This window comes from Pagrus pagrus (assembly GCF_965226575.1).
Source record: "Pagrus pagrus genome assembly, chromosome: 18".
NCBI classification, from domain to species: domain Eukaryota; kingdom Metazoa; phylum Chordata; class Actinopteri; order Spariformes; family Sparidae; genus Pagrus; species Pagrus pagrus.
Window position 1 is genome coordinate 14,927,741 of NC_140202.1, and position 17,946 is coordinate 14,945,686.

The window sequence follows — 17,946 nt, forward strand, 5'->3', positions numbered from 1 at the left end:
ATTCTGCATCCCAGAGGCCTCCCTGTCTCTCTCTCTCTCTGAGCCCCTCAGGTCTACTAAAAACACCAGGGCTGTGCTCCTCATCTATCACACACAGACCTCCATATGGCTGGTTTGAGTGATGTGTCTGTCTGGCTGTCCTCAGCAGACCTTCCATCAGTAGTAGGTTTGGTCAGTGTTTCTTTTTTAATTCGAAATGTAAAATGCAAGAGTCAGTGTTGGAAGAAGTATTCAGATCAGTTACTGAAGCAGAAGTAGCAAAGTCACATTTTAAAATCTCCAATATTACGCAAAAGTCCTGCGTCCAACATTCTAGTATTAACAGCAAAATGTACTTAAAGTATCAGGAGTAAAAATAGTCTATGCAGAAAAGCCCCTGTCAGTCTTTTATTATTATTATGTTATTGGATCATTACTAGATGCAGATGTGATGTTTTATTTGAGCTACTTTAAGTACTGTTCTGTCATTTATTCTACAGTATAACAATGCATCATAATATATATCAAATTATGACATGTTTTATTTGTAAAAAATCCCTCCCAAAAAAAAGTAGAAGTGAAAGGAGTAGAGGTGTTAAGGGGCATAAAATGAAAATACCACTTAGTACAAATACTGTACCTCAAATTATACTTACCGCCCCTGAACACTTGGTTTAAAATCTTAATTATCTCTCCGTGACATTAACTATGTATGACTAAATAAGCAAAAGTTAAAGTTAAAGGAGCACTATGTAGTTTTAGAGAAGAAATTCAATATCAGAAATTTAATATCTATAATATTAATGAGGTAATAATTCAAATCAGAGATAATCATTTTTTCCATAACTGAATAAACAAGCTGTGCTCGGAGGAAAATAAGGTCCCCAGAACACTGTTTGAAGCTAGAAAGGTGGCAGGGTCCGCCAAATGTAAACAAAGTAAAACAGCATGAAATTGTGTTGTCCTTTAAGGTCAGTTTGTTTATTCAGTTTATTGAGTCATGAAAACAAAGAGAGTTTGTTTATTTAGTTTGCCTAGGCATTAAAAAAAAATCAGTCAGTGATCTCATTAAAATTTCTTCTCCAAAACTACATAGCACAGCTTTAAAGATGGGGGGAAAAAACTGTTGGATATAATTATTATACTGTTTAACCCTCAAAAACTCAGATACTCTGCTTCATCAGGACTGAGTGGGTGTGGTTTGATCAGTTGTGATTGGCAGTGGCCTGTAAAACCTGAGCAAACAACCGCATAACTTTCAATTCTAGCTGTAATGTTGTTAAACCCCGATTGGTGCCATGAAATATGTGAAATCACCTCTTTCAACTTGAGCCAGTGCAAACCAGCAGTAAGAGCAGAGACAAAAATACAGAAATCGCTCTAACTTAAGCAGAAAATAGTGTGTTTATATATGACCTCATCACTCAATGAGAAGCTGGGGGAGAAAATGTGTATTTAGGACCTTTAAGTTTGGTACTTAAGTAAACATACTACTGAACATTACACCACTGGTGAGTAGAGCTGCAACAATTAGACAATTTAATGAAAATTAATAGCCAACTATTTCTACAATTATTAAATCGTTTTTCAAGCAAAATGTCAAACATTTGTTGGTCCGAGCTTCTTAAATGTGAGAGTTTGCTGCTTTTTTCGTCACTTATGACAGAACATGTGGAGTTTGGGGGTTTGTGGGCTGTTGGGAGGGACAAAAAAAGCAATTTGAAGACATCACTTTGGAAAATTGTGATCAATTAATTGACATTTTACAGACTACATGATTCTTTTAATTGAATATGAAAATAATCCTCAGATTAATCAATAACGACGTTAATACAGTAGCTAGTTGCAGCCCTGCTGGTGAATTTACATTCTGCAGTCTAACTTCAAGCAGAAAACAGGAGTTTAACTTCAAAATGGCAACAAAAATGTGTTCATTCAAAAAGATTTCTGGGAAAAACAACAACAAAACACTGTAGATAAAGACTGAAATTTATTTTATACTAAGAAGAGGGTCATTTCTAATAATGGAGCATTTTGTGTTGTAGCCCAAGACAATGTCAATACAAAGGTTTAACTCGTATGTAGTAGTATTTTAATTTTAAATAGTTTATCCTAAAAGCCTACAGTCGAAAGTGTCCTGCCCAAATGTCACATTCAGCAGAGGTCAGCAGAGAGCAGAGGTCCTGCAGATCAGATATAATTCTGCCCACAGCACGTGTCCTTCACTCTTGGCACACAGTGTGGCTAAATATTCACAAATTAACAAACAGGTGATCACAAAGCCACCAAAGTGACTCCTCATACCTGTTAATCTAATGACAACATGTCCGGCAGGGTACAGACACAGCGAGGATTAAACAGGCTCTGTGCCACATGACAGAGGGAGGCTATCGGAGTCACCTTCAGGATGTGCAAGAGACTAAAATCAATCCAACACGGAAACTCTGACAGTGCTTTTAATCATGCCTCGAATCCTTCGCTTCCGAACCCGGAGGGACGAAAAGTCTGCAGCCATAAATCTATCTGCTGTATCAGCCATTGTGTCGTCCTCTCATCGGCCACGCAACAAGTGGCAGGCATGCTCCAGCCTATAGATGACAAAAGCTGGAGCTAACGTCAGCCTAAAGCACGCCGGTGCCAGTAACAACAGCTGCTGATGGCAAACAGAGGCCGAGTCATCAACAGGGCATTTCATTTGACATAGGCGTAAGTGGCAGTGGCTCTAAATCAACAGCAGGAAGGGCCCTGACGTGTGCAAATAAACATGGAGAGTAGCCTGCATGAGTCTGCGCCGTCTGGTTTGATGTTTTCTCTGGCATTAAAAGTCAGCGTGCACCGTTTATAAGGACAAAATCCAAAGCTGAGGAACTTTTGGTTCCACGGTCTGGTGCCTGCAGGTAGCTTTACCCCACATGGGAGACAGTCCCAGGTATCCATAACCACAGGCTGTATGAGGGGTGTGTGTGTCAGAGAGGGGGGAGGAAAGGGAGTGTGGGGGCAGGCGGGTGATGAGGGACAAAAGGATCTTTTCAGGTCTGCCTCAGAGGGGAGGGGAGGGGGGGTAGAGAGATTTTCTTACCAATGATGCATGGATCTGACAATGTTCCTGCCTGGACGTACCCAGAGGCAGATGCAGGCTGTGTGTATGTGCGTGTGTGTGTGTGTGTGTGTGTGAATGTGTGTGCATAGGCTTGGAGTGTGTATGTGTGTGTGTGAGGAAACACAACTGATTAAAGTAAACTCACAAAACATTTTCTACATGGAAGTAGCAGGCGTCTGCTATATAATTCTGACATAACTCTATAGAGATCAGAGGGATTACGCTGCTCTGTCTACAAAAATGTTAATTACACTGATTCAGCAGCTGCAAGACCGAAGACAACCTACACTCACAAGCGTAGGAAGCCCCTCGTCCGACAGGAAGCTCCTATGTGACGGAGCTGAAAGAAATATTTATCTCTTTCTTCCAGTCGGGATGAGTGATGCATGACCCCGAGTTCAGACACGAGGAGGAGGAGACTCCGCCTATTAGGGTGTTAAATAGCATGTTGTGTGTCAAATGAGTGAAGGACTGCATCATATACATTACCTGATGAAGGCGGGGGGGATTTCTAAAACAAGAGGAAAAGACAAAGGACAAGATAAGACGTGTGTGTGTGTATAACGTCTAGGAGAGAGGAGTTGTATAAAAGAAATGCAGCCAGGAGGCAGAGGCTCATATAACGGACTCTTCCAGAGACAAAACCCAGCTCTGGTTGCTGAGAATCAGATATGTATATTTTTGGAGCTTGGAGAGAAAGCCGATAGTGGCATTAGTCTCATATGTTTGATCAGGAAAGTGACTTCAGTCTGGGTTGTTTTTTTGGAATACTTTTTTGAGGAGATTTTTTTTGTGGTTTCAACCTTTCAAATCCAAATTAAAACAAATCCACACACTAACATCATCATATCATCAATCATATTTTTCGGTGTAATTTTTTCTTCTAATGGGTGATGGGACAAATGAATGTCTCACGAGGAGTCAAAGAAAAGACTGAAAAGAGAGGAAGATACCTTACAGGGGCAGGAACAACTGAAAACCATATGTTATAATGTCTTACATAATTAAGGATTATTATCATTTTACTATCATACGTACGTAAAATAAAAGTACAGGTGCAAATGTTCAATCCAGGAAAAATAAAAAGTGAGGCTTTCTTAAATTGTCCTCAACTGACAATGGGTAATTATCTCATTTTGTCAGCCATAAAGGTTACAACTGAAGTTAATCTGTATATTTCTAATCGTCAACAAATCTGATAAAAAGACCAAAAGCTCTCTTAATGCCTTTGACTTCCCTCTCAACCTTGGTTCCTATGAAGTTACAAAATGATTAAACGTGTCACAGATATACAGTTTCATTTTTTTAAAGGCTATCTACGTTTCCCTAAACAGCTGGGCACTGTGGTTTTAAGCAAATGTCACTTCAACACGAGTAAATAGTGCTTTTGTTGGGGACTATTTTCAGCTGCAGAGCAATACATGTTTGGTGCTCTCGTGAGTGTTTACAGCGGTACGAAGGTGCATCTGGAATTTACTCAAAATAAACTACAGTGCCAGTGTTCATGGTGGTGCAGGAGCATGTCACCAACAGTGTGCTCGATGACGTGTTTATACAGTATACATGTTTTTTAATCATGTCTTGATTGAACTCAATGAGTGACAGAGTGGAGTAATATATATTGGCTGTAGCTAAGCAGGAAATACTTGTTAGTGGGATTAAGTCATTGTTGGTTTTATTGCAGATGTAAAGGAAGGAAAAAACAAACAAAATCACCAGATCAAAGATCTGAATTTTGAAAAGGAGGCCATTGTATCAGCTTATCTCTGCGATCTGTAGAGGATGGATTTTACATGCAAAAACTGTGGGAATGAGATAATAAAAGGGCCCAAACAAAATAAAGCAGGATTATTTTCTTTCCAGGAGCAACCCTTTACTGCAAATGTCTCATGCACATGAGGAGACACTTATATTAAGTGTGAAGAGGTACATCATAAAAACTAAAAAAACTTAAACGCACGGTATGTAATTTCTACAGCTAGGGGTCTCTCTATCAAAACAAAACATGACTTAAGTAGCGGGGGATCATGGGAGTTGTTGTGTTAAGTGTATGTAAGAAATGTTCCCGGACTGTTTTAAGTACTGCACTGTTTTAAGTTATATTCACATTATGTTTAGTCACATTTGTTGACTTCCTTCCTCCCTCTCTGGCTCTCCAGGAAGTTATAGCGATAGGCAACCAAATGAAACACACAGGTAAAATTACAGGTTTACAATTGCAGGAAACACTGGGATAATGTAAGTACACAACTCAACAAAATAAATAACAAATGCCTTGTCGATTTTAGACATTTTTATGCAGAAACATTACTTATTATCTTTAAAGAAGAAGTCTGGTGATACTCTTATATCATTATACTTGTTTTAACAAATCCAGTGGAAATATTTAAACAGACAATGATCTGTGATTCCACTCACAAGTGACCTAATGTGGCTTTTCTCTTCATTGTTGTTGTACATGAATAACAATCTTACAATTTTAATAGATATGTGCTATTCTTATCTAACAAAGCACAAAAGTACAATTATTTATGGTGTCCAAATAACTTGTCTAACTCAGAATACATTACCTATTCTACAGTGAGGTTACCCTCCAAACTAATTCACTAGTAGTAGTTTAATAAGTGTCAAACTATCAGGGAAGAAAGGCGCCAAAGTATTGGGAGATGGACAGAAGATGTGGTTGTTTGGTTTTGGTCTTTTCTTATTGTTGACGACAAGAAAAATATAGAAACAAATCAGCCTCAACTTCTACGATAATTTAACAGACTTTGTTACTTCCCCGTAAGACTTAAAAATATATAAATATATAAATATCGATAATAGTAACTCTTTCAGCAAGGATATCTACTCTACTGTATCCGGAGATTAGTCTGCTTTCCTACAGTGAAGACATGAAGGAGCCTTGATGGTTTCTTGAAAGGAGCCAGACATAACTAAAGCCATAATGACTGAGATTAGTATCATATCATGGGCATTATTTCACAATAGAATGAATAATTGATCATTCTGAAGACTGTTACCAATATCCTGCTTGTTGTTCTGCCTCTATATGCAGCCAAGAAAAGATCCATGAGTCCAAACACAGACACATCACTGCTCCAGGCTCGAGGGGGTTTTGGGGAGTGGCAGGAGGTGGCAGACACAACAAGAGGAAGTGGTATGGGATATGGGATAATGAAATATACCTCACACTCCTGAGAGGCATCACCTCACCTATCCCGGGGCTCACAAATAGCTCAAGTAACTAACCCCCCTCAACTTCACACACTATGATCCACACTCCCGCTGTGCCTGCACCACACCACAGCTACCCTGCAGCTATGTGCAGTTTGTACTTTATTTGTTTGCCAAAGTTGGAGTGACAGCAGCCCGAATCTGAGCTGCCATCTTGCTCCCCCTCGCCCTTCATCTTCATGCTGCAGAGAGGGATAAAATACCCTTCTTGGTTCCATGCAGGAAAAAAAAAAGGGAGAAAAATATTCAGGAAATGAAAGTTGTAACACGATCCTCTGTGTGCCAAACGTCTCCCTGAGCAGGGACAAAAGGCCCAGAGAGAGGCTGCTGGGCCTATTTTACCCTGCATGGGATAGAGGAACAGGGAAGGCGTGAAAATTAAAATGTGTGAAGAATTAGGATGAAGTGAAATTATTTACTAGGACAGCGACAGAGGAGGAGGAGGAAGAGGTGAGGGTGCCGCAGTGATGAACTCCTCTGTGAAGAAAACTGGAGTCCCTCCGTGCACGGAGCCCCACATCCCACAGATATTCATGCACCAAGCAAAATAAACTTCCCATTCCGGCCCTGCAGTATGTTTTCCAGCGGGCCTCTCCTGAGAGAAAGCCTTCAGGACTCCTCATTCAGTGCTTACGGGCCATGATAAGGGCAGGAAGACTTTTAGATTTGCAACAAAACATAGGGTGAATAGGGTGCTTCCCACTTGTTTTCCATGCTCTGATTCTTATCAATGATGCAGAAAGAGACAAGAAAGAGATTTGTTTGTCTTTCTGCGATTTGGTGAGAGGCACTTTCTTCCCTTTAACCACCCGTGCGCCACGGCTGATCACCAGGGCATCCTGGCAGCAGGGAGGGAGGGCGAAATGCTCCGCTCGTCCTCTCAGTGCTGACTGGTGCATTTGCAGCATGGTGTCAGCGGCCGGTGGTAATTACCAGGCTCTCTCTGAGTTACCGCTACACCAATGTGCCACCGGCTCTGGTATGCCAGCTAAGCTCTGTTATTAGGCACAGAGCTGCCACTGGACAGAAGGCGCTAGTTCAGCAGACACACAGTCAGTCTATCTATCTATCTATCTATCTATCTATCTATCTATCTATCTATGGAAGTACTGTTTCACTGCCTACAAAGTACAGGCTGCAGAGGTAAATTAGTAGGATCTTTGTCATATGTAAACAACATGTTTATCACATGTGGCAGCTATAATTATCTACAGAGGAGCTGTCATCTCGCTCTACATCAAAATGACTGAGATGTCTTTATTAAAGCTGCATCTGGAACAGTTGGAAAAACATTTATGTGAATCTACTCACTCATCAAAGGAGAAGCAGAGAAGAGGAAGAAGCCTTCTCATCATCCTGCTGCCTTCATGTCTTCAAACAAACTGCTGCTGCTGCCTGCAGAGAAGTAGCAGAAGATTTAACGGTCACATTTAGAAACACTCACTAGCACTAGTGATTTGACTGGAATTCACTTCATATTAAGGATGCGAAGAACAAAGTCCTTTTAAAGTGGCGCCCAAACAAAGAAGATTTCTAAACAATCGTGCATAAATATTAGTTTAAAGACTGAAAAAATAGTTAAATAGTTAAGATTGAGATGAGACATTCATTTTCATTGATAAGATAATGTGAAACAGTACTGATAACATTTACCAACTAATTTCAACCGTACAGGATTAATTTAAATGTTTGGTTTTTTTGCAGATGCAGACTTTTCACATATTCACCTAAAGAACACAACACACACAAAAACACACAGATTCAACCCAAAGTAAAATATGGACATGGAGAAACTAGTGTGCATAAAACTGAAGCATGACATAGAATGAAAATAAAAAATATATATATTTCAATACAGTCTGCTGTGCTGCTAATAGTAGTAGTAGTACTGTAGTTGTGGTAGTACTCAATTTGTGACAGTATTTAACTTACAACCTATAATCAGGATGCTAGCTTGATACAGTAACTTTCTATGGCGTTTATTATTAAATATGAGCTTTTTGCTACCTGTTATGAGAAAGTGTATAAAAAGCAGAATGTCATTATCACATGTGACTTACTGCTGTCTATGTCCATGAAGTCAGCATCTAAAAAGAAATGACTGCTTGTGGACAGCTTGAACTAAAACTGGAATATGTTATCACCATGATGGTGTTGGCTGAATCAGTTTATTGCTCTAAATGTCACAGACAGTTACAATAAATAACAAACAATTGAATGACTTCGAGAAATATGGAGACCGCTTGCAAATTCCTTTTCTACGATAATAATGATTTGATTGTACAATAATTGATTAAGGGGCAGGAGCAAACGTGAAACCAATGCAAAAACAAACCTCAAAAGGGGATGAACGGGGGAGATAATGTTTTCAAACATAAAACAGTCCGCCAAGCGTGTAAGAAGAAGACGTGTAGTAGTACTGACGCATTAAAGTTGAGGATGAGCTGATAATTGGCCAGGTAACATTAGTTCAATGACATTGGGATAATTTAGACTTTCTGAAGCTGCAGGAGATTCGAGCCGAAGGGCAGGGCGAGGTTCTCTGCTTCACTCTCTCCGTCTCAGAGTTTGGCAGGTTTATAACTCTGACCCAAGAGCAGGGCTGAGAAAGGCTCAAGGTGCTGAACTTAAACTTGGCGACAGCTGCAGAAACTGGAGACCAGAGAGTTTAAATATAGACCCTTAAAATCCCAACTGGTGCCCTTGCCCTGCCTCAACACTTTCTTACACATGTACATTCACACCCTCTGCTCAGTAATGCTGTACGCTCATTTACACTCAGTTCCAAATTTACCTGCAGTTTGTTTGTATACATGAAATTATAAATAAAAAATGTATCCAAAGAGCTCTTTCTTTGTTCTTTGGTATTATTCTTAATGTGGGTTAACAGCTGCCATAATAAATGGAGCCTTATTGCAGGCCTGAGATAAACCAAAATTTAAAAAAAGGGAAATAGGCTATTGTCTTCTGAGTAATATATTTTTAGATGTATATTTTTTAAATAAAAGCATTGCATGAAGGTTTATTCATTAAGTAAGGCTTTCCAGTGTACATGTTTTTTACCGACTCATGCAGTGATGTCAAGTAAAAACCTGCAGCTGCAGAGCTGCTGAGATGTTTCCTTTCTACTGTGGAGCTTGTGCACCATTTTGTGGCCAAAAGGCAGAACTACAAGTCTTTTTTTCCTTAAATTAGCTGAATAAATAAACTAATAATAGTCAGCTTGTCTTTTGATATTTATAAAGTTAGGGTTTCTCTGTAAAACACACTATTTGTCACAGTGCTGATACGGATGAGTGAAAGATAAGCATTGAATTTAAATGTGTCAATATATTTTTCTTTTAACTAAAACTTAAATACATAATTGAACTAAAAATAATAAAAGATTTTGAATGGCAATATAATAAATGAAAAATAATAACAAATGTAACTTAAGGCAATGTATCCAAAAGTCATACTACTTGTGCTAAAAATGAAAGTCGCCCAAATGAAAAGTACTTGAGTAAAAGTCTAAAAGTATCTGATATTAAATGTACTTATCATAAGTACAGGTGAAAGTAAATTATACATATATTAACATGTATGTATAGACCCATTATTATTTGTATTACCTTGCCGATTATTTAAATTGATTTTAAAATATGCTGCTTTGGCTATGACTGTATGATTTGCAAAGTTACTAATTACTAAAGAAATCAAATAAATGTCGTGGAGTAAAAGTACAATATTTGCCTCGAAAATGTAGTAGAGTGGGAGTATACAGTAACAGAAAACAGAAATACTCAAGTAAGGTGTAGTTGTAGTGAAGTACAGCACTTGAGGAAATCTACTTCATTATATTCCATCATTGATTTCAGGCGCAAAGATTTTCAGAAAAAAATAATGCACACAGTGGACCACAAGTGTATCCACATTTAAGAGAGAGAAAATAAAATACAAATGTAAACCTCCACTTTAAGTTTGCTTCATAAATGTGGTCTTTAGTTATCCCATGACTAGTGTTTTTGTTTGTTTGTTTTTAATGAATGAGCCACATAAAAAAAAAAGACATTAGATCCCCACTGTCATATCTGGATAAAACATATTGAGGCTTCTCTGGGAAGTGTCTTTCTTTGGTCAATGTCTCCATCTAGAGGCAAGGTATGGTGCTACACCCACTGACCTGAGAGAAATCCACAGCAATAATTCCCTCTCTTGGCATTCATGTTATAACTTGCCCTAAATATAAAATTGAATAGGAAACTATACATGTTCTGGTATTAGCTTCGGGTCCCCCAAGGAATAGTGGCACTTAGTTTGTAGACTATTTGCAAATGTGTTTGACAATATGCATCAGGAAGACACAATATAAACTGTGTAAGGCCCTTAAGGTGTTATACTGTATTTTACAGGAGATTAACTTGAGGCCATGTCTTGTAAAGGGCCGTTGTATTAAATCTAGTTATTATAGACCATTTCACAGCAGAGATTCTGACTTGAATAGACCAAGGCCAGTCCTAATGATCTTTTGCTTGCAAGTGTCACAGTGATTCATTAATTTATCCATTACACCTGTTTTTTTTTTTTTTTATGTGTGTGGTTTTTTTTGTAAAATCACCTGTCTGAATGTCTCTCGTGGTAAAGAGCCTTTAATATTTCAAGTTTTGCACAATAACTTGGGGACAGGGAAGGAGGTGGTATGAGCCCCACAGGCCCATCTCCCTCTATGCCCCCCTAGTGGATTAATCTGGCCCTGCAAACCACGGATATGTTCACATTTGTTCATCATATGTAGGCTACCATGTTGATATTTCTACAATATATTTCTACAATGTGTGCCATTTCATTGTCACACTGAGAGGTGGAGGGGACGGTGGTGGAGTAACAGGCAAAAATGCCCCCAAGCCAGTTCAAAACTGCGTTTCAACATTTGTAAGAGTGAAACCGATGGATATATTTACGATAATTTCCAGCATGATGTCATTGACGGAAAGTTGGGACATCTCCAGCCGAGTTCGTGGCAACCAAAGAGGTTTTAAAACCCAAAACATGATCCAGTTTTTGTGCCTGAACCGAACCAGAACACATCGTTGGCACAACAAAAATCGAAACTTACACAAAAGCTTCAACACATCTGTGGTTTGCAGAAACATAGGCTGCACTGCAAACAGTCCGGCGTGGACCCATAATGCAACATTGAAAGAACCAATCCCTTCACAGGCCTCAGGTTTTTTTTCTTCAAGTACTTTCTAATATGAATCCTTGTTACATAGTAAGATTTAAAAAAACACAAATATATCAATAACAATGAAACAAATAACCAAAAATACGAGGATTAAAGGGGCGCTATGTAACAATTGTAGCTATTTATATGTATTAATCATAATACCGTCCTCTCTGCTGCCGATACAAGCCTGTGGGTGGTTTGATTAAGTTGTTTAGTGCTGCTTGACCATGGATTTCTTTGTGAAGGACTCGGGTCAGATTTTCCGCAAGAGTACAAAGGATGCGGCTTAATGTACACTCTCAAGTGCTTCGTCTCAGTGTCTCTCTACCAACAGTAGCTAAGGTTAGTTTAGAAAGGAGGTCTGAGAACATAAACAAACAAACACAAACATACACAACACAGAGGCTCCACAGAGCCCCTTTAAAATCCTCACACTGACGACCTTGGACAGCACGCGAAGACATTTTAATGCTCCTTGATAAATGATTCAGTCCTCTGCTGCTTGAAATCTTTAGTAAACTTACTTTTTCTCGCTCCTGCGTCTCTGTGAGATCGACTCAGTCTCTGACTCCGCTGCAGGCCCTCTGACCTCCATCCGTCAGCTTCATCCAAGGCCTGCTCCGTCGATATCACATTTCCCACAATGCACCGGGTCTGCACAGAGAGCATGTTTTCTGATCGCATTTTGCGCCTGTCAAAACAAAGGCCACTTACAGCTCTAATAGGAGGCGGAGGATGCTGGACGAGGTTGGTCCTCTTTGTGTGAGCAGGGCAGCCTGCTGACATGAACACTGGCTGACTCATAATAACCTCACATTGTCTGCTTTGTGTCTGCTAACTAACAGACGGCGGGACAAGGCTGGAGCGATGTATCGAGCGATTGATTGATTGATCCGCCTGAGGAAACGCACGAAGCGCGACTGAACTTGATCGGAAGCTCAGTTTTTCCTCGCAGGCTGCCGTAACTTCATGATGACGCTGCAGCCTCAGAGGAAAACTTCCAGACACTGTTCAAAAAGAACTTTGATTTATTATAAAATACATTTTTATTCACAGTGAAACGCATAATAATAACCATCATTTATAAATAGTGAATCTATAGTTAATTAAACTTTAATAATTAATAGTTATTTCACTGTTAACATACGATGAAATGCTTTATAGACATTTCATTAAGCACTTGTTTATTGTGCAGTTATGGCTATATAGCTGCGACTGGTGTTTATAAACCTTTAAAATTGACTTATAAATGGTTTATAAAGCATTTCATTATTTGTTAATAGTGGAATAACTATAACTCTACCATTTATCAGAAATGGGTATTATAAAGAGTTACCAATTCTCCTACAAATACAACTTTATCTATCAGAAAACACATAAAATAAAAAACAATATTGAGTGATTTATTATTGATGGTTGATTATTTTCCAGTTGTAGCTCTTTTCCATGTTTTATTTTCGGTCATTCTTTCTTTTACTTTTCGTGAATGTTTTTATAACTTTGTTCTCAGCTGTCTGTGTGTTTTATGGATGCAGCAATTTTATCATAATTTAGCATTTGCAGACTAGCTGTATTTAAGTAACAGAAAGCACTAAAAGAGAAGGGAATCACTAACAATTCAAGAAGTAAATTAATAATATTAAAAGGGCTATTATATCACGGCCTATTAGTGCAGGTTCACACGTTAAGAGGTGGTTTTGACAAGAAGCGTCACTGTCAGCTGAAAATGTTCAAAATGGCAAAAGTATGTGGACACACACACCTTTTGTTCTGCATGTGGAGGGTTTCGGCTCATAGGTTGTTCCATTTAGTAGAAAATTTAAAGCTCACACTGATGCTTCAGATTGTTGTGTGGCGACAATTTAAAGAAACTCCTTCCTTCATTTATCATGACTGGTGTCCTGATTTTGGTGTGTGGTCTGTGGGTGTTCGGCTGTCCACATACTTTTGGCCACGTGGTGCACAATACTCCATGTTTTTGTCCTTTAATAAGTGTTTTTGAGATGACTTTAAAAATTGTGAAAAAGGGTCGAAGAAAATTGTCAATCCACAAAGAAACCAGCGTGAAAATAACCAAAGTCGTGGATCTCTCAGACGATACAACACACAGGGTTTCATTAATGCACCAACTAAAAGTCAAATCACATTTAAGTTTTACCAAAAAATGATGCATCCTGCTGATCTGACCGATAAAGAAGCAGATTATTGATGAACGAGGTGAGTGTGTGCAGGTCGGTGTCTCTGTCCGTGGTGCTGAAAGTCTCCTGCAGAGTTTCAACGATGAACCGGAGGATGAACAGACCCATTCACACGAATCGGCATTTATTGACCCTGAATTTACTGAGTCTAAATTTTATTCGAAGCGAGGGACACGAAAGATGTCAACCTCTTGATCCATCTCAGAAAGCCCGTATTGTTTCTGGGAATTTGGAGATTTCAAAGTCTTACACTCGCACACAAACCAGGCCTGTGTTGTTGTCTTTAGACTGGTTCTGATTTTCTCCAGTCAGTATTTTAATGGTGGATATTTCAAAAGGTTTTCAAATGCAAGTCTGTTAAATTGAAGGGATTTCGTATTTCTATTTCACTTCGGCTTGATAGCCTTGATAAATATTTACACGATGTGCAGTAAAACTTCTTTTGGTAGCCTGGACTGTAATAGTATTTCTGAAATCTAATTATCTTTTATTTAGAAAAACAGCTAAGTCCCAAAGCAGCGAGCTCCTGAGAAAATGGAGGAAATGCTCAAACTAAAAATGAATAAATCTGCTTTATTTTCAACATGTCTTGTTTAGGTTTGATATACTCCAACAGGACAATAGATTTATGAGCTGCCTGCATATTATATCCTGCATCTTAATCTGAGTTTTTTTTTTTTTTAAATTAAAGCTGCTGGTGAAAGCTGCAACAACTTCTAGGACCCCTCGTACAGAATAATAGAGAAATCACACGACCACCAGGGGGCGTCACAGGCGTGTGGTTTCTATTTTTCAGTTCATCATGATGGCGATGCTGTGAAGCCCCTCAGAGGAAGAGGCAGCTACACACCACAAATGAGATTGTCTCTTATTCCTGGAAGAGAAAATCTCTCCGATGGCGAGTGAAAGGTCACAATAATGTTTCACTAAACGCGCACACAAAAGCCTGTAAAGAAAAGGCTGCTGTATATTTGCAGTGTTGGGGGAAAACACAGAGGGGATAAGGGCAGATGTGAAATGAATATTTTGTTATAAATTCATGGCCTTCGCACAATGAGCTGACAGACATGCGGCCCCTGATGATTCCTCTGGTGCTCGGAACAAACTATTTTGATTGCGAGCTTTTCCAAAAGATCACCCAGAGAGCTCTGGTTTAATCTTGTAAACAACAAACAATAGGAGGGCTTTAAAAAAAAATAAAAAAGGAAGAAAAAAAGTTGTTGGAGTGCGTGGAGGATGGAGAGTGCTTTGGGTTGGAGGAAAAAAAAACGCAGAGGGTGGAGAACAAAAGCCCTGCTGAAAAGGACAAGTTTCCCCTGCTGAGTGACCTCGACCACTTCAGGAAGCGTGGAGAGGGAAAATGTGACGGACAGTCTCAGAGTTAGCCCTCCTCTGTGGCACTCCTGTGGCCTTATGCAACTGTATTTATTTACTGGCTTCAAACAAACAGAGTAAATAAATAAATAAAGGCTTCGAAGCACAGACATTGATATTTCTTCCGAATATAAAGGACATGAGTGCTGATTTTAAAGACAACCAAAGCAACGCCGGAGTGAAGAAATACTTATGCATTCAAAAAATGTGATCGGACTACAGAAGTATTAGCAGAGTATATCAGAAAAATCCAGTGTGTATTATGTAATCATCCCTAACGCTGCATTGATATGACCTATTAATACATATTGATTCAGTAGTTGATTTTACACTCTGTGGCCAGTTTAGTAGGAACATCAGTCCATTACAACAGCTCCGCCATCACGTCTGTAAATTCAATCATTTATTACTGAGGCCATAGTGAAAGAAGCTGTAGCGGACTGCATTATATTGAGGCGTTTCTCATTTTTTTCTGAATATGAGACACCTCTGAATATAATGCAGTGCAGAACAGCAGCGTCACCAACTAAAACATATTATTTCTTTTTCTTTTACTGTTACAGGCGTCATAACGTAAACTTTACAGCAGAGCAGGTGTATCAGGATACTGGTGAGTGTAACATATATTAATATGGAGTAAAAGTACTTCAAAATTGCACTGAAGTACAGTGCTTGAGTACAAGTACAGGTATATTAAACCCCTGGAACGAGCTGCAGAGTGTCAGAGTATAAACATAAACTCCCAGATTAATAAACACACATTTTACTGTGGACTGTTTGAACAATTCAACCCCGGATTACGTTCAATGACAACGTTTGTGGGCTGACACCGTCCCTCGATTTTGGATTTTGAACTGGTGTCTCGTGCAAACATCTGCATTTCCTCCTCAGCTGTGTTTGATTCCGCTTGAATTCGTTGTTTAGCGTTTTTTAAAATCAATTTTAAAACGATTGTTCTCCAGAAATTGTTTGAGGCGAACTTTGACTTTTGAATCTATGAGGCTGCTAAAGTTTAGACCACCTGACAGGCAGAAATCAGGTTCAAGGCAGCAGTCTCTGCAGGTAAAAGACCTGCTGCTGGAGATCATCTCGTCCTGGTTGCAAGTAATTAAATTCGCAATATATAGGCCTGGTAACAGTGGCAGGAAGGTAGTCGACATATAACTGGGGTGAAAACGGTTTTCGCAGATCGAGAGGTGACACTTAAAGAGCGGATGCTTCAGAAAAAGTTGCTTGACTCCACCATATCTCACATGTTTGAAGCTGGAAGAAAACCTCTCTTTAAAAAAAAAAAAAAAAAAAGAAAAGAAAGAAAGGAAGTTAAGGGTTCGCTCTCTGCGCATGTTGAAGATGCAACTTTGACACAAACTCTCGCAGCTTCACCTTCACAAGTTTGGCACGGCCACTTAAGAGTAGAGGGGGGGAAGTTGGACAAGGCCGTTTCTGCAGCATCCCGTATATATGACCTTCTCTCTGTTTTTGCTGCATATTGAATAAAATAACAGGTTATTCCTTATGTTACGTCTCTGCCCGGTAAACAACTCGCCTTAGAAATATTTTCTCTAGGACTGCTGGGAGAATGTAAACACTTTAGTTGTGTAGCAGCATTTCAGGTTCATATTATTTGGTATGTTTAAATGTCGTCTTATATGTGTTTTGAATTGTTGTTGTTTGTTGCGTAAAATAGAGTAGTTAAACTGTTTGGTGCTTTATCAAAAAATATAAATCTCATCCAATCAGATGCAGGCATGCTCTGCAGACAGATGCTGCCATGTCTGTGCAGACACCTATGCTGACATACTTCAGCACAGTGGTGCACGCGGTCAGATTCAAAGCGATAAAGACGTATAGTCAAGGCTGCAGCCTGCCCTTCAACACATATCACAGCCAGAGCTGAAAGAGCCTCAGAGTTAATCGCACTTATCTGACAACCTTTAAATTGTCAAATATACTCTGTGGCTGAAATACCTGGTGAAGTAAACTCAGCCCACCATAAAGTCAGACAAACAAAGATGATTTTTTTTTTCTCGCTCTCTCTCCATACAGATCAGGTCGGAAAGGAGAAAAGATGTGGCCTGTTATTTCATTTAGCTCACCAACTGTATTTAATCATTTATGAAGTGACTATGAGTGGCCTACTACTAGTCAGAAAACAATCAAGTGGATTAAATCCTTTTAATAGGCCGAGCCATGAGCGCGCGCACACACACACACACACACACACACACACACTGGAGAAGTTGTGATTTCCGTGCTCCAGACTACCCTCACAGGAGTCTTTTCTTTGGAGAGGGACCCGCGGTCGCTTCCCTTTACAAAACAGCGGCAAGGCCCCTTTTGTCCGAGCAGGGACCCCAGACCCATCATTAGCACTGATTACCGCTGACCAGTTTGACAACCTTATTGACTGCGAGAAAGACTTTTTCATCTAGTCCCCCCGGTCGTCCTTATTCTCAATAGAAACGGAAATATTCAGCCATTTTGTCCCCGTGGTTTTGAAAGAGGAGCAGCGAAAATAAAAAAAAAAATAAAAAAAAAGGAATCACCCCTCCCCAACTCCATTTATTTCCCTTCACTTGTTTCCTCTCTGTGTCTCTCTCTAGCTTCTGTGTTGTTCAAGCTGAAAGGCTTTTGTCTGTTTCAGAAGTTACTGTAGCCTAATTAATCGCAAATTGGACGAAACCAGGTGTCTGTCCCATCAGTTGGAAAAGCTCGACTTTAACTTCTGCTTCAGTCTGCTTTGCTCTCTCACATGAGGACTTCACCGTGGGCTGTTTGTCCATTTATAATCCCGCAGAGATGTTTGGGGGAAAATATATCTTTAAATGGATTTACAGATTTAAGCTTGGGAA

General features: G+C 39.4%; 1 long non-coding RNA gene across 1 annotated transcript; it reads right to left on the reverse strand.

Moving 5' to 3' along the window:
- Window positions 1-3,568: 3,568 nt before the first annotated feature.
- Window positions 3,569-12,166, reverse strand: LOC311273793. Its single transcript, XR_014624703.1, has 3 exons — window positions 12,047-12,166; window positions 7,628-7,711; window positions 3,569-3,590 (listed from the first exon to the last, which is right to left on the reverse strand). It is a non-coding gene; the product is annotated as an uncharacterized lncRNA (long non-coding RNA).
- Window positions 12,167-17,946: the final 5,780 nt, after the last annotated feature.